Source organism: Dinoponera quadriceps, unplaced genomic scaffold (genome assembly GCF_001313825.1).
Source record: "Dinoponera quadriceps isolate SergipeBrazil2010 unplaced genomic scaffold, ASM131382v1 scaffold3676, whole genome shotgun sequence".
Taxonomy (NCBI): Eukaryota; Metazoa; Arthropoda; class Insecta; order Hymenoptera; family Formicidae; genus Dinoponera; species Dinoponera quadriceps.
The window spans coordinates 150,101-168,071 of NW_014559267.1; positions in this window are offsets into that span (position 1 = coordinate 150,101).

The following is a 17,971-nucleotide window of genomic DNA, read 5'->3' on the forward strand; positions in this document are numbered from 1 at the left end:
CCGGCTGGTTTCACACGAGCGACTTGCGCGTCTAAACACGACGGACATTCGCAGCTTCGACCGCGGACGCGGTCACGTTCGCGCGCGCCGACGGAAGATTCCGTTAACGCAGCCCCATTCCTTAAAGCTTACCTTGCGTAGTCGCTGTGATCTGTTCAGTGACGTCGGAAGCGAGGTATAAGGGAATAGTCGCAAAATTCATTTGAATTTCACGGGACCTACTTCTCCAACCACCTTTCTCGCGATTTTGTCAATATTAATCTTACGACTACTTGTTGGCCGTTCGAGTAAAAGTGTTCGATTTTAGCTCGAAGTTTGCAGAGTCGATCACAAGTGTCATTTGGCGGGTACATCTTGTTTGAACCTTCCAATTATCACGGTTTTTAATCTTATTTTTCTTTTTTTTTGCGTAATGCTGAAAATCGTGTGATTTCCAATTTAAGGAGTGGCGTGGCGCACGTGACGTCGACCGTATTACGAATCACAATAAACTGGAAAGGTGATAATATTGGTATTCCCAAGCGCGTCTCATCGTCAGGAGGTGTTCAACCACACACCAAAAACTTAGTCTTATATCAACAATAAATATTCTCACATATGTGCGAGAATATGATTTATAATTTTCTTAGGAGATTTTTGGTCTTGAATTGAATTCAAGTGATACTTGCATCAATGGAAATTCAATGAAATCGAGTCAAAGAGTCTTCTAAGAAAATTATGATATTCTTGCTTATACATGAGAATATCTATTCTTGGTTTGACTAATTTTTTTTCTCCACATCGGAGATGAAGATACCACGTTGTACGCGATGCACGGTCGTGTTTTCTAAAACGGAATCAGTATGTTATAATTGATAAATTGTAAAGTCGATTATAAATGTAGCACTGCAATCGAAATAAAATCTCGGTGAAAGAATTCAACAAATAGTAACCAAGGAAATATTACAGATTCCGTAGTGAAATTTTATTTGAATCAGTCAATATCAATCAGGTGTAAGACTGCACACGGAGACAAATAATTTAGCGATGTCTAATATATTAGAAATTGATTTTTCAGATTATTTGATAAAAATACAAACACGTGTTCACCTGAACTTTTCTCCGTAAAGTCACCTCGAAAATCAATTCCTAATACTTTGAACAATACTCAAGAAACACCCAGTATTACCAAGACGTTCGATAAATATTCATCCATCCGCCACGACGACACAAAATCCCCCGTCTCCCTAATTACTCCTCGCGTTGGGGAAACTGAATAGGAGCGTTTTCACGGAAAATCGTCGAGCGCTCAGTGAAATGCCGAAGTGAAGTACGTTTTACCCCGACATTAATCGGAGACATTATCGCGGATTCGCTCGGAAAGACCAGCGGCATCGCGAAAACATCGCTTGATATATATTAACAGATGCTCTCTCGCCCGCGGGAGGAAAAAAAAGTTCGGCACTCGGAAGTGATTGACTACACGAGAGATACTCTTCACGCGAATTCGCGGCGGATGAATCGCGACCGGATCTCCCATCGTCGCGGGAGGCGTGCGAATGACGCGAGACGCCGATTTAATAGAAAATTACACACGGACGCTCGGCGTGCCGCCCGTGGCTATCGTCACGCCGTTATTACGAATTCCCTCGCGGCCGCGAGCTTGAGAAGTCGGGGATTTCCTACGAAGTAGGTATCTTTAGATCGCAGATAAGCGGGCAATTTGCGTCTTGCGCGCAAAACTGAAGGAAATGGACGTGAATGGGTAACTGTGTCACGCCGCTTCCGGTCGGTCCTATTATGGTGCGACGCGCCGGGGTGGCCGCGCTTTCTTCCCGGAAGATCCCCGATCGAGGGTAAATATTTAGACCCGATGATGATCTCGTGCGCGCTCACTCGCTCGCTCGTCGTCACGACGTCATCGTGACGTCGCGTCGCGGCGATGACGCAAGGACGCTTCGCCGAGCCGTGACACGTCGCTCGTTCATGCGAGCAACCTGCGGCACACACACACACATAGAGAACGCGGGGAACGCCCGCAACCTGCGGAAGCGTTAATTTTCTTCTATTTTTAGCGCTCGTCGTCGTCGTCCCCGTCCGCGACGACGAAGGAAGCGGATTGTTGCGGCGAGCGGAAGAAAGCGGCCGGTCGCCGGCCCGATCTGCGCGGATTCCGCGTGCGGAGGACTTGCCGTCTTGCCGATCATAACGAGCCAATTATATCCATCGTATTTTCCATCGTCAAGTGAAGACGAAGTGTAGGATACTCGGCTGCGTTAATTAACGTTACGTAGGCCGGGGATCCTCCGGGTGTTGGTAATTAAAAGTACGAGTGTGTTCCTACGATTAAGTCTCGCACGGTTGCAGGAATATTGCGAGAATCTCTGCCTTGATTCATCTCTCCGCCGGTAATAATAATAATAATAATAATGTCGGCGAGCGTATCGCTAATAGAACGAGCAACGGTTGCATTATCGGCGGGTCCCATCTCGCATTCTTCGCGCCGCGTGTTTTCACACGGATAGTTAAATACGCTGTGCGCGTTGCATCAGCAGAATTGATCAACCGGCCGGGTCTTAATTCGAGTGAATCCTTGATTCAACAGCGATATCATCGGAAACATAGCCGAGTTATCGAAATAACGTGGGACGCGTTCGTCTCGATAACAGGGGAAAGGCGCCGAAACCGTCCACCTATATTCAGCAAACCGCGACTGATACACTTTCAACAAATCTTCCCGCTGTCCGGACGATCTTTGCCGTCGCTACCATTGAACAAACATTCGTTGTTCCAGCTGAATCCGTTTTCCCCGTGCGAGATCGTACGTCGGCCGAAGCGGGAGAATCGCGACGTAGCGCGCGCGCTACGAGATGGATATTCGAGATCGGCCGTCCTCCCGTAATACGAAACCGTGGAATATTTATGAAGATATATGCGCGCGGGGTGGAAGTTTGTCAGCGGGACATCCAGACAATCCCGCGTCGGCTCCGGGCTAATGGACGTGTCATCCCGTTATTAATTGCGGCCGCCGGCGACCTAATTCAGTCACGTAATCGGTGCCTCGGTCAACTCTCTCGACCGGCCGGTGACGCGGATAATCGCCGCACCGGGTCGATTAATACGAACCATTAGGTATCGAGAATGTTGGATGACGGCCGCGCGCACGGGCCGATACGCCCGGTATTCGATGTAATCGAAACGAGTGAGAAGAGAGAGAGAGAGAGAAGGACCGAAACGACCACCGTGCTTGCGACGTGATAGCAGTTCCGTCATCGTAAAACTCGGCCTATCCACTCGAACGCGTCGCGAATGAAGGATGCGTCGGACGTGCGTGCGCATTTGTGCACCAGCCACCGAACGAGACTCATTCTCTGACTTTGAGTCGCTGTTCAAAAACGGGCAGCTCTCTCTGTGTTCCATATAGCTCGACAAGTTACTGCTCGTCCCGCACTGCCCCCCTCTCTCTTTCTCTCTCTCTCTCTCCTCCGCGCTCTCTCCGACCGGTTTTTCACTTACGATTAGATATGAGTATTTTCGAGGGTTCGTCCACGAGGAGAGGAAGGGACGAGAGAACGCTCTTTGCACGCGCGCGCGTCCGTGTGTGCGTGCACGTGGTGGTCTCGTAAAAAGCTCAGTGAACTCCGTCGCGACGGAACGACGCCGTTCGTGAAACAAACAAACTTGCGAGATCTCGATGTGCCGCGTGTGCGGTCGAGCACGGGGGAAATCTATAATCGATGTGTGAAAATGCGAGAAACACAGGAGAGAATTCAGGAGGATCCTACGTCGCTCCTCGGGTAACGTGTATTCGTACACGCGGCTATCAATAAATGGGGGGTGGGGGGGGGGAAGTATTTCGCCGGCACAGCAAATTTCTCGGACAGCAGAGAGATTGGTTTGAAAGCGGCGGGGAAAAATTCGTCGAGAGAATCGATCGCTATTTGCGCCGGGTGTACGGGCAGCGAAATCATTCGGCGGTGCCGATGAAATTTCACCGCAGTCGCAACGGCGAGTTTCGCTACGACGGTGGAATCGCTACTTCCGTGTAAGCAATTTTTTCTCGCTGTCACTGCACATCAACAAACAAATTCGCCGTTCCAGCAAAACTCGTTCTCCCCGTGCGTGCTTCGAACAATTTCCCACAGAGTTGTCAAGCTTCTTCGTTGCGACCGGCCATTACCTTTCTAACAGTATTGTCGCGGACTACCAACTACCGTAATCGACGCGGTGACGAGAGGGTTCCGCGCTCGCGGAGGAACGTCGGAATTAACGTCGTCGCGTAGTGCATTGTGCGCGCGGTTGAAATCTGCATATATCCTCGGTCTGCGCAATCTCTCGCGCTCTCGCGTGACGCTCTTATCTCCTACACACCATTGAACTATTCCCACCTCCGAAGACAGGCTGGATTCATGAATGGAAAGGCGCTCCGCGCGCCGCCGGAGCTGCACACCTCCTCCTCCGCGGCTCGACGCGGTGAGATACCCGCCCGCGTACGAAAGTTCGCGGAAGAGAAAGTCACCGATGACATCACCGCTACCATGGTCATGGTCTCCGCCGATTCTGGATCAGAGCCCCGCGCGCGCGCGCTCGGAGCCCTGGAGGAACTTTCGAGCGACCTTTCGAGCCGCCGCGCGCGGAGATCGCGCGAGACCCGACGCGCTGAGAAATCGACTCGGGGGACGGACGGACATCTCCGAGATCTTCGCCGGCGAAACCGGAAGAACTTCGTTCGAATACGGGAGCGTTGATTTTAACGTTACGATTCGCACGCATTGAGAAAAAAGATTCCTTCGAATTTCACTCAATTTTATCCAAACCAATTTCATCATCGCTCCGAAGCACGATCGTCGGACTTCTCAACGAGCGTGTATCTTTATCTTGAATGAAAAATCTGCTCGAGACGAAAGATAATTATCTTACGGAGAAACTATTTGTTCCATTTTACGGATATTTATTGCGGCCGAATGATATTTTATTCGGTTAAGAGACATCTCGAATAATAGAGTTTTCTTGAATGGGGGCGATACGAATTTTTGTCGCGGGCAAGTAATATTTCGCACATGTTGTTTCCACGATACGAACTTTCGTCGAATAAATAGAAACGCTGAATCTAGAGACACCTTTTTCTCGGTGCGCGCGCGCGCGCGATACATCACGATTTCAATTAGCCGGCCGCTATCACGCGCGCCAACACTAATAACGCTTATTGATTAGTTTGCGACCAACGCAGGGATCGTGTTCCAACCTACCACCTTCCTCCGCAGGAACCTACCGGTCCCCGCTGGCTCACGAACTCGCAATGACTCTCGTTCGCCTGCCTCTTCGTCTAGCGATATACGCTCGTCCGTGAACAATGGGGCACCAGAAAAGTGAATGACGTCACTGGACACGCCGTCGAATCCCGCCTTCTATGGTTTTCACGTCGGCTCCGGAGTTCGCGCCATACCTACGTGAATCGGTTGAGACAGAGCGGCCGCACACCGTCGGCCACCCTTCACCTTTACGATCGCGCGTTAACTTCATCGCGGCAATTTCCCGAGTCGAAGTCGGAAACCGAAAGAGCGGCTGTTTGTACGAAGGAAATTCGTACCGACACCGAGAATTCGCGTCTCGAAATCGCATTCCGGGGGAAAGTAATTTGGAGGAAGCGAAGAATCTTGCGCTGTCGCAGCGAATGAATAAATATTCCTTAAATATATCCGATATATTTGGAAATTTTATTTTTCAGGTCATTTCACGAAGAAAAAGTCGCATGAACGAACGTATGTTCAATTGCCTGAAAAAAAATCAATTTCTAAAATGTCGGACGGTATTTGGAAAATTCACTGTATATTTATTTATCGGCTGCGACGCACGATTTCTGCACAATCGAATTATTTTCGTCCTAAATAAACACGACGAATTATCACGTTAATGAAGTGAAAAACTGGATGAAGCTGCTGAAATCGACATCGTCTCATGTTATCAGCGGCCGGGCGATTCCGATCGGGGGGGGGGGNGGGGGAGGGAGGAGAATTGAAACGGATCTAAGAACCGCGACTGCGGCTCGGCTCTCTCGCGCCGGGGTCTCGTAATCCGTGGTTCTGTTCCCCTCATTAGGGAACTGGACGTAGAAGGTAATTGATACTTTCATAACCTGGCAGCATTCCCACCTGCGAATAGCTGAGTTTTTGCCGCGGCCTCGTTAGAGGTGACAATAAGTAGTTACCTGTTTCCAGGTAGGTACCTGCCTACCTGCCTGCCCGCCGCTTACCTGCCCTGTCGGGATCTGAAAGACGGTGCGCGCGGTGCCGGGGATTATTACGGCCACGATTTTGCGACTGTTGCTTCTCCCCGGCGATTTTTGCTATGCGCGGAATTCAGCGTGCGAGCGCCGGGGCGCATGGCAAATCAAATGCGCCGCGTATGGTGTCATTTTAAATCACTTTACGGCGACCTGGCATGCGGTTGGAAAATTTATCGGCGTAGAATTCGAGAGCACGTCCGTGACATACGTGAGTACACTGAGAAAAAGATTTCCTCGAATCCGATCAATTTTATCGCATCCAAAAGCGAATGTCGTCATTGCTCCGAAAGAACGAATGTTTCGATTAATAAACGACGATTGTCAGAATTTTCAACAAATATGTATCTTTATCTTAAATAAAACATTTGTTCGGAACGGAAGGACAATCTTCTTACGAAGAAATTATTTGTTCCATTTTACATATTTATCGTGACCAAATAATATTTCATTTGGCTGAAGGATATTATTTCAAATAATAGCGTTTATTTTCCGTTAAATACTCGAGCTTTCTTGAATGAAACAATACAATTTCTATTCGAACAAATAGTATTTCGTACAAGTGTATGTTGTTCCTGTGAAACAAATTTTAGTCAAATGAATAGAAATACTAAATCTAAAGGAATCCTTTCTCTCTGTGCGCGGTTTCCTACATCCAGCCGCCGTCTCGAGATGCGTCTCGAGATGCGTCGAAATAAGTGGAACTAAGTTCCCGAGCGCCGAATATGTCCCGCGCAATGTCTAAGCAAGTTAGCGTGCACGTGTGCACGCATAAACACACACACACGTACACACACATATATCTAAGTGCATACATATGCATGATCGCTGATAAACGGCTTTCAGGGCATGTCTTCGCGCTCGAGCGTTCGATCCTCTGTGCTGATAATTACGCACGATGATTGATTTTCCGAGTGAGTGAATTTGTATAAATTAATTAATATTCCCCCTTTAGACGACCAATTAAACCGACAATCTGAGTGAAACGGGTCGTACGTTCGGATCACGTCGCTCGTACTCGCCGAACGACGTGCGAGTGTCCGTCCAACGCGATTTGCAAGAAAGAAAGAGACGGAGAGAGAGAGAGAGAGAGAGAGAAAGAGAGAGAAGGCTCACGTGATTCAGTGACAATCGTTAAGACCGGGAATCGAGCGAAATAAACGAGCATGGTCGGTGTGTTCGTGCGTACGAATGATCGTTCCGACGGCGGAGCGTGCAGTTACGCTTTTCGCATCGGCCGGGCGGCGGGCTGCGCGACAGCTCTTTCGCATCCGACACTGAACGATCCTATCTAATTATGTAAGTTACTCCGTACGCCGCGCGGCCGTGTGTGTGTGTGCGTGTAATACGCGCGAGAGTTTACAAATTAGCCGCCGTTACGAGATGCGTGTACACGAGTGTCGGCGCAACACTAATCACGGTGATTGCAGGGGAGTGCAAATCGTCGGCGGGATAATATTCCGTGTAATTGGTTCAGCCCCTGTCAACCTGTCTAGCTACCGGACGATGTCTTAACCGAACAGTCGGTACGTGCGTGCGCGAGACGCACGCATTTTCGCAAACTATCTCGATACTTCTGTCATCCGTATCCGTTCGTGGAATCTATTACGTTGCCGCCGATCTTACTTTCCTCCTCTTCTTCTTCTTCTCTGTGCGCAATTGAATCCTAGTCAATCGCGATCACGGCGGAAAATACAAGACCCGGCATCGTTTCGACGTTAACACGCGGGGAATCGACCGATTATATCGGCCGGCAGATGCAATTTCACCGGTCGCGACGAGCGTCCCTTTCAAAACCTCGGAAAATACGGCGAATATACATTGAGTGGGTGGCGAGGCGCGGCTTGAATTTTGAGTTGAACCTGACTTTATTGTACTATATATTATAATCGTAAGCAACGACGGTTGTTTCGTCGATTAATAACTCGCCGCCACCAAATACAGAGTGAAGCAATAATCATCGGTACTTTGAACATCTTCGAAATATGAGCGCAGGGGAAAAAGTAATCCGACAGATATTATATTTACATTAATAGTCATCACTTCGAGCAACTCCCGCAAATGTACATTTTTTTTTCATCCGCAGCCCTTGACAGAAAATCTCTTTATTTCCCGAAGATATTCAAGGTTGCAATAATTATTGGTCACACTTTATACTTATTGGAACTGAATTATTCATCGTTCGATCGTGTTATTGTTATTACCGTTGATATTATTATCGCCTCTATTATTATTATCATTATTATTATTATTATCATTGTCGTTATTATCATTGTTTCACTCCGTTTAATGGAAACAAATAATCCATCGGCAACCATCGCCACGTTGTCCACGATTCTTCGCCGACGTACCGACCGAATAATCGTGCATTTCTGTTATTTCCGCAAGACGGACGATTCACCGGGCGAGAATGGGGCGAAAGATCGGGAGTGAATATTCGAAAGGTGCGTTCACAGAAGTGCGTTACCTCGCGATCAACATTCGACACGAGAGAGATCTCCCTCGGCGATCTAAACTGTCCTCGCGCGCGGCGCGCGCACGTGACTGAGCGGACGGTACATTCCCTCGGGAACGAGCGGAAACGACACGTTCGCGCCGTGACATTTGCCTAGAAAGTCGGGCGAAGGTAGAGAGCTCACCTCCAGATATTAATAAATTATAGCGGGCCGTTCGCTATTTTTTCGGGCCGGCCGAAACGCGCAGAAGGTAGACCCGGGCGGAGCAACAATGGGGCGAGCGCGCCACGGGGGATCGGCCCTCGAAGAGTTCGCCGGGATAGATTTTGACAGCGCGATCGCGTCCACCGTCCCGTATTATATGCCGCGCCAGGCGGACCGCAGATCAGATAAGGGATCGGATCTTTGAGGAACCGACCCACCCGACTTTACCTTGCGTCCGCTTCGCGCGCCGTCCCCTTTCTGCGTTCCCGCAGTCGTGTCCCGGGAATCGCCGGCGCTCCCCCGATAGAATCGGAGAGAATTCCGCGGCTCTCCGTGAGAGAGGATCATCGTGGGAGAAAAATCGTCGTGTGATTACACTGTGTCGTCGGAGTGTCCGGAACGGGACGCGCGCGCGTCGTACTCACGCCCGCTGTCTCACGGAAATGTCTACTTTCCGCTCGAATTCAATTCAAGAGCGATCTACCAGCGGGAAAATCATGTCGTTGTGGCGACAGAATTGGTCTACAGTCGTACACGTTTCGATAACCGGAGTATTTTCTTTTCAAACGTCGGGCGAGTTAATTGTTATTTTTAACAAAGTTGAAAGTTCAAAGTCACCTGAACTGAAATCGACTTGATCAAACGTTTGCGACTGACTGTAGATGTAACGTATTGATTTGTCTTAAAATATGATTAATCGATCAAATATGCGCGCGCGCGCCACTTTGCCCGACGACTATTCCATTTCTCCCATAGCTCCATAACCGAGGATTTTCGAGTGAGGAACCGATGAGAAAACAATTAACGTTGATCAATTCCACCGATGCAACAGCTTTTGCCCACGTAAATACCCGCTTCGCGGAATCTACGGGATCTTTGTCGTACAGCACCTCCCGATAAACCATAAGTAACACCGCATCAATGCTATCATTTTCCATTCAACGACAATGCTGGTGCAATATACGAAGTTGCGCGTAACAATTATGTCGTCGGAAATGATAACAATCACGAATATTACTGTTCATTGGCGCGTAATGGACTGTTGTCCTCGTTCCGGCGCTGCCGATATTCAGCCGGCATTGAAAAGTCTCTGAGGAACGAGATAAATGAATCTCAGATAAGGAGAGGAATGCCGGCGATAATTTCTGGCGACACTACGGGCAACATCGCGCAACATGCAACATGCTAGTTCGGTAATCTCCTCGTGCATCTTGCCGATTAGCCGATCACACACGCACTCGACAATAGCGTCGTAACATCAACTACCGTTCGGAGCGATCAAGGTTGCGCATAATTACGAAAGTTTTACATAACGGAATGTTTACTCGCGCGCGAAGTTCGCGAGACTCTCCGTGCGGAGACACTGCAACCGTACTCATCGTGTTTCGGGCGTACCCGGCATAGTGAATCCGACATGAATGATATAACTGATGAGATAAGAACTGATAACGTGGTAAGAAAAGAGAAGAAGTTTCGAGAACTTTGCAAAGACTTGCAAAGAAAACTTGCTTCAGAGGATGACTCAAGGCTCGAGACTTCCGTGACGCTCGAGATTGTGCAGTGATAAATATGTATCTATTTCGGCCGCGGAATTGAACCGTCGTATCCCACTTATTCTCTCGCGCACACGGAGAAAAAGTTCGATATTTCTATTTGTTCGATTAAAATTTGTCTCATAGAAACAACATATGCGAAAGTGTGTATTTGTGTGAATAAGAATCTCATTGTCTCATTCAAGGGAACTCTATTAGAAAGAACGCTGTTATTTGAAATAATATCTTTCAACCAAGTAAAATATTATTCGATTACGATAAATGTGTGAGGTGAAACGGATAATTTCTTTAGAAGAAAATTGCCTCTCGTTTCGTGCAGATTTTTCATTCAGGATAAAAGTACATACTCGTTGAAAACGGGTCTGACGGTCGTATTTAATCGAAACATTGGTTCCTTTGGAGCGTGCCAATGATGAGGTTTGTTCGGACGCGATGAAATTGATTGAATTCGAAGGAAATCTTTTTCTCAGTACACATTTTCAATTGACCCTGACACCATAGATCCTCGATTCTACGGCCACATGTTCGAGATGCACTAAGTGAACGGAGAAGAATATAAAAAAGAGAGAGAAAGAGAGAGAGAGAGAGACCTCGATTATTATTTCTTGCGTGCGAAGGCCAAACTGACAATGAACTTGCGAACTCGCGAAATGACCGGAAATATTTCGAACAAAAGAAGCCGTCCCGATTGAGACTATCTTTATTAATCGATCGAAAGATCTAAGCACTAATCAATAGATCTAAGCGCATATTATCGCGGCTTTATCGCAGATTCACCTCAGTCGAGGGACAATCGTTCGCACAATGCAACGAAACAAGCAGCAGTGCCACCACCACCGGCACCGCCGCCGGCTCGGCCGACGGGACCAGCCCCGGACGAGAGACGGTAAGGATGATCTTATCGAATTTACACACACGTTCGACGTTCTTTCGATGCACACGAGCGAATTTCCGGGAAAAAAGGCAAAAAAGAATTACGGCGCTCGCGCTCACGTAATCGTCTTGCGCCGCGTGCAAGTCACCGCAGGGAGACCTTATTGGCTGAGAGTGGAAACCGCCCACAACGGTTATATAGTTGCCGCGCGCTTATATAGTACTCTAGTGCTATGCGGAGAGTTCATTCATAGTTCCACTCCACGGTCTAGTCATTCATTAAACTGATACAGGCGGGAGTGTCCTTACGGAGCGTGCGCCGATCCACGACTGCTCCCGATCGCTCTCTCTCTCTCTCTCTCACGAGAGTGACCCGCTTCAAGCTTTCGCGAGAGCGTGTCGCGCGCGCGTGTGAGAAGCCCGCGTCCTACGGAGGCCTACGTGCGAGATCGGGAAGTGCCAAGTCCCCGCTGCTCTGGGTCACAAGGTGGATTAACGTCGAACACGGAGAATGCAAATAGGTGAGTCTCCTGACTCACGCTTCAGACTCGCTTTCGGAAAGCTTTCGGAGAAACCAGACGATGCGTGACGATTCGACACGGAGGTGTCATCAGACGATGACGTCTCCGTCGACCCTTCCGTGCGAACGCAGGCGTGCACACCCGTCGTATCGGAGAGTCCTCGTACCTCCGTCAGGTCGTTCTCGGCTCGCAAATTAAAGGAGATAGTACGATTCAACCCCGTTTTTTATTTTCCCGACGTCCCACGCGACCGATTATCGACCTCGCGCGTATGAATTGGCCGATTAAGTTCTATCGCCGAGTGGCAGTCGCAATCTCGAACGATAACAACGCGATCCGTCTAGTTCGAACTATCTCATAGGGCAATCTCGTTCGCGTTTGAGAAGAGATATTCGTGCCGATCACTCGAATAAGCGTCGATAACGCCGGAAGTGATCCTCGGGATGTCATGTTACTTGAACATCGACGAGATCGGCGCTACTTCTTTCGCACCCCTCGTACACAGAGATCCCGTGTAAGATCTGAAATCAAGTACTAGATTCGGGATTTTCACTTGGTTTAAGCAAGTTTCACTTGAATGAGGTAAAAGTAAAGTTTGAAGTTTCGAATCATTTCCGCCACGTGTTCAGTAATATTCGTCCAATTTCATTTTCGCGCGTACTCGCACTGCGTGCACTGAGACCGATGATTTGCTTCTGTAGCGGAACAATCCAAGTTGGCTATCGCGTATAATTCACCGCGATAGAGATAAAATTTAATTAGCATAACCGCACATTGGCGAATTATTCGTAATTATTCGTAATTACGTATAATCACAACGGTTTCGTCGCCGGGATAGAAGATATTCTGCCGAGTGAATTTCCTCGGTTAATTTGCCGTCGGAACAAGCATTGCGCTTTTCCTACGTTTACCAATTTGCCTTCGCGGCAAAATCATTCGTAGATTCAGCAAAATAATCCCAGCGAGTGTAGATCGGTACTCTTGACAAATCGTTTCGCCGTCCGCGCGCTGTAACCCACCGACTTTGCCGCACGACAGAATAAAATTCGCTCCGGCGAATGATTTTTCCCCGTTTCTTCCGAAAAGCACTCACCAATTGCGCGCACTTGCAATTCCGATGGGACGCAAAGTTTGCGGAAAAAAAGAAGAAAAATCGGCATTCTGTCGGTGAAGCCTGCAGGTAAGACGTCCCCTTAAACCGCGACACATCGCATCTCGCCCGTTTCTCTCGCGCCGAAAGAAGAAGCGCAGATTGCGCGGCCCTTTTTTCCCCGCGCGGTAGCGGCACCACTGGGAGTGGCGCTTCTAATCCCCCGTTTTTCACGGAACCGATTAATTTCACGGCTCATCTGGTATCAGACCGCGGCAAATACGCCTGCGGCTAATCGCTCGCCGCGCTGCCTCGCGGAAAGGCGTTCCGGAAACTGGTCGCGCGCCGATCCGGCCGGGGGAACCCGCTCGCGGGATCTCGCTCGCCGTTCTCGCCTTTGTTCGCGCGCGTTGATTCTGGAAAGCGAGTGAACGCCGAAAGAAAGCAGGCGCTGCCTTCTCGTCCGTGCCGTTTTTCTGCGCGACCAGCCGCGGAATGCCGCGCCGCAGCACCGAGAAAACGTCGTGCCGGCGACGACGACGACGACGACGGCAGCTATGCGAGCGATTTTGCGAGCGGCTCCGATCATTTTTCCGCCCGCTTTTCTGTCCCCCGGCTTTTCTGTTCTCGGCGCGCCGCCCGGCCCGGGTCAAGCTGGCAAAAAAGGGCGTGCTTGACCGCGCCGTTTCTTCAGTTACTTCTCGTAAGGGAATCACAGCGCAAAGAGGAGTCGCAACGACCCCGACAGCACCGGTTCGCTCATTTTCAGCCCTTCGCAGCCGATGAATCGCATACATTGAGAGAAATTGCAGTTATTTTCAGCCTCGACTGTACTCTCTCTTTTTTTTTCCTTTTAAGCACGTAAATAATAGCAGCGATATGCGTATCAAGTTATTACTGGTATTACTATAATATTACTATGATAATACTCAGTAGAAAAATGGTTCTCCTGACTATAATTCTTTTATCATGGTACATAATACATTATGGTATCGTAATATTGCAAATATCAAATATTATTCTCTCAATATGTACTGATCGATAAGGGAATGTAAACGGCATACATCGATGACACACGTGGAAAGAAGAAGTAGCTCCCACTGATAATTAGCTGTCCGTATAACACAACTGGAATGTAATTAATTTAGCTGACTCCTTTTTGCACCTAGTTTTTAGCTCCGACAGCTGAAAACTCGGCCGGATGGCTAGATTTCAGTTGTATCGTGCGGACAGCTAATTCCTCTTCTCCGCGTGGAGGTGCGGGACACAACGGATTGCTTAGCTGATGTTTGTCGTGTGCCGATTTTTACCTGAAAATTCGAATACTTACCTGAAATCCCGTTGAATGTCGCTAACAACGAGGGGGACTGAATTGCGAAAATCGAAGGACACGCCGAAAAGCCGAGGAAAGAAAGAAGCGAAGTGTGAGGGACGATTAGACGTGTAGAAACGAGGTGGAAGCGAGCACAAAGGAGTCGTGTAGAGTCGAGAATAAAAACATATCGAGGTGCGGAAGTTAAGACACGCCGATTCTCGGTATATCGCTTAAGAAGTTCAGTTTCCTCACCTGACGATTCGAACGGAACGAAAATATTATTCGTCCGTTATAACGTCTGAATAATATGAAACGTCTTCTGGATGTCCTTGACACGTTTCTACAACAAAAATTTGTGTCGTCTGGGGAGACGTCTCCCTCTAGAACGTTTCTTCTAGAACGTTCCTTCCAGAACGTTCCCTCTTTCTAAGAGATTCATCATTCGTAGAAGTACTTTGCACCCTGACGTTATGTATCGATAGCAGCGATAAAGATGGGATTTCTTTCATTATCAGTTATATTAATATCATAGTTCACAAATAGTGTGCAATTATTTATCAGCATGAATTTATCAGTATGAAATCATTGGCCCCCTTTGACTTTTTTTTTTTTTTCAAATTAGCTACCTGCTATCGTGTTTATCGATATGAGTTGTTGCGAGTGATATATAAATCATCGGTTTACGATAACCTGAGGTACTCCCGATGACGTCAGCCAGTTATGTACACGCGCGAGGTGCACATACGCCGCGAGGTGCGCGCGAAATTCGAGAGAATCGAATCGTCGATTTCCCTGCCGAATTCCACACAAACGAAGAGCCGTTTCGCGCGCTGATGGGGGCATTCGCGTGATTCGCGGTTCCCCGACGACTATCGCGACGAATATTCTCCCGGCGATGTAAGGACGCGTCCTCTCGGGCGAGAAGAGCGACGATAGATAGCAGTACTTAGCGAATTCGAACGAGAAGGACGGGATACGCGCAGCTCCCCGCAACGTTCACTCCTACTCCTCACGCACGTTATTTGCGCGCGTAAGTTCATGAGTCCCGATGCCGGCCAATCGAAGGGAACACCCGGCGACGAGATCCCGCCAATCGAATCGAGTGGTGCTAAAGCCGGTGGGACAGAGCGAATAGGGGATAAAAAAAGAAATGATAACTGGACCGAGCGCCAAGGACCAAGTAGCGCAAGAGTTGGAAGGCATTTCCGTTCTAACGAGAGTGGCAAAAAAAAGTCCGCCGGCTGTCGACGATAGTGGGATTAAAACTCGGAAACGCACGTAGTGTCGACAGATCGGCCGATTTCAGGAGTCAGCCGAGCGTGGCCGAGTATTTCCCATATTTTCTCCTACCGAAGCGCGGCGATCGCTCGGAAGAACGAGAAGAAAAAAATGGAGGCCTGCCGCCGGCTTCGCTCGGAAACGCGCGCGTTATATAATGGAAAACGGTTGAAACGGAGGAAACCAGAGAGAGAACTCGGGGAAGACCCGAGCCGCTGTTTTTCCTCGACATCGATTCCTATCGGGAGGATTCCTATCGGCTTCCATATGACGTCGACGTCGACGCGGCCTCTTTCGACGGCGTTTCGATAAAGCGGCGTAAACGGTTTTAACGATTCTCGAGTATGCAAATGCCCAACGAAAGACAATGCATGACGCGATGCGGTATTTATACCGGCCGATAAACCGTACCGTCGACCTAAACACGCGGATAACGGAGTGCGCGAGTGCGAAACTTTTACCGCCGGCGAGTCGCGCGCGGATAAATAATTCTCTCGGCTAATTTGGCGCGTCTCGCGGGAACGGCTCTGCCATTTTCAGCACCGCTGGATCGGCGCGGACGCATTCGCTACGCGCGCGCTATATTTCGTTATTAATAATTACTGTTGCACGGGGAAAAAGTCTCAGTGCGTGACATCGAGTACAGCAAAACTAAACTGCAATTAAATTAAATACAACCGAATTAAAATTCGTTGACGAGATAACGATATCTCTGTTACTGTTCGCTTCGGCCCGTGTTAAACCTTAGAGACTCCACACAACACGGCGGGAGTCAAGGCAGCAAAATGGGTTCGAAATTTCAATTCTAATAATATCATTCTCTTCTGCTCTCTGACCACAACGACCTCTGAGGATTTTCGCTTCTGCTGCTTCCAGCCAAAGCGTCAAGGTAAGTCGTTTCGATATATTCGTATGGATTTAACAATCGAAATATCGCGAGAGCATTTACAGCCGCGGAGAATAGCATTGAGATGAAATCTGTAGAATTAAAGGTTCAAGAGAGGAAAGGAGAGACAGAAGTTAACAAGTGTAGTATTATCGAAGCAGATATTTATCAGTACGAATATCGAAGCAGATATTTATCGGTACGAATATCGAAGCAGATATTTATCAGTACGAATATCGTAGCGGATATTTATTCATACGAATATCCAAACGACCTACTTTGACGCTAGTCTACACTGAGAGAAGCGTCCGAACGTATCTGATCGGATAATCCGATGAACGAAATAACAAACGGATATATCCGATCGAGCGCTACGTCCGATCAAGTCATGCCTTTATCCGAGAAAACGACAACGGATGTACAAAAGGCGACTAATATCCCGATTAGGTTTCATCGTTAACTTCGTCGGTAACTTCATCGGACGCTTTATCAGACAAAGGTCCATCCGTCGCTTGATCGGACGATAAAAATCACAATCGGATACATCATTTAATCGGTTTATCCGACCGGGAATTTCTCTCAGCGTTCGCAGACCACCTAAGTAGGCGCAAACCGTCCTAGAGAGCATCGAAGTAACACCGAAATTTCGAGCGGGGGGTCCAACTTTCGAAAGCTAAATCGACGACTATGAGAGAATACTTTCGCGCGGAAAAAGGAGCACGAGGAGACTAGGCCGGCAATTCACGGGCCGGATATCGCGACGATATTACTTTAACGAGATGAACGCGCATCTCTCCTCTCGCCGGAGCTCTCGCTTTTCGCGTTTGTAGACGCCTTTTCGTCGTAGGCACGGACTACCGGTCAATTAACGACGTGACACCATAATTGGCGCGGTAATTCGATCCCCTTGCGGCCTCCTCCGGGGTAGCTCGCGCGTTTCTGGGCCCCGAGAGAGTTAAGCGAGCGCGCACACATCGTTAAATTAAAATCCCGAGGCGTTCGCCGAGGCGACGTGCCCTGCCTGCAGCGGGGCCATCCCCGGCCCGCTGCCGTCTAATTTGTAGCGCATAATATTCGAATAATTTGCACGCGTTAATGGAACCGGCCGTGGGGCCCCGCGTCGACCCACGGGCCGCACGGAACCGCCTTGCAAATATTTGCGGCGGATAGAAGCGACCGGATAGGTGTCGGACGAAGCCACCGGAAATCCGAGCGAGCAAACATCGGAATCCGGAAAGTCTCGGGGCTGTTTTCTCATCGGCGCGAATGCTGATGAAGTTTCAAGGGAAAGCCGACGATCAACTTGATTGCTCGATAACGTGGAGGCGATCCTCATAATGTTACGTCACACTGACGTAGTCACGCTACTCTTCTTTTATTTCTCGTAAATGTATTGCTGAAAAGGTTCTTAAAAGTAACGCAGCGCTTCCGCTAGCGAATTTGCAAGAATTTTTTCTGAAAATAACTTGATAACGTTGGAAGTTCTCATAACGTCAGTATTGTTAGTTGTATTTCATATTTATATATAAAATC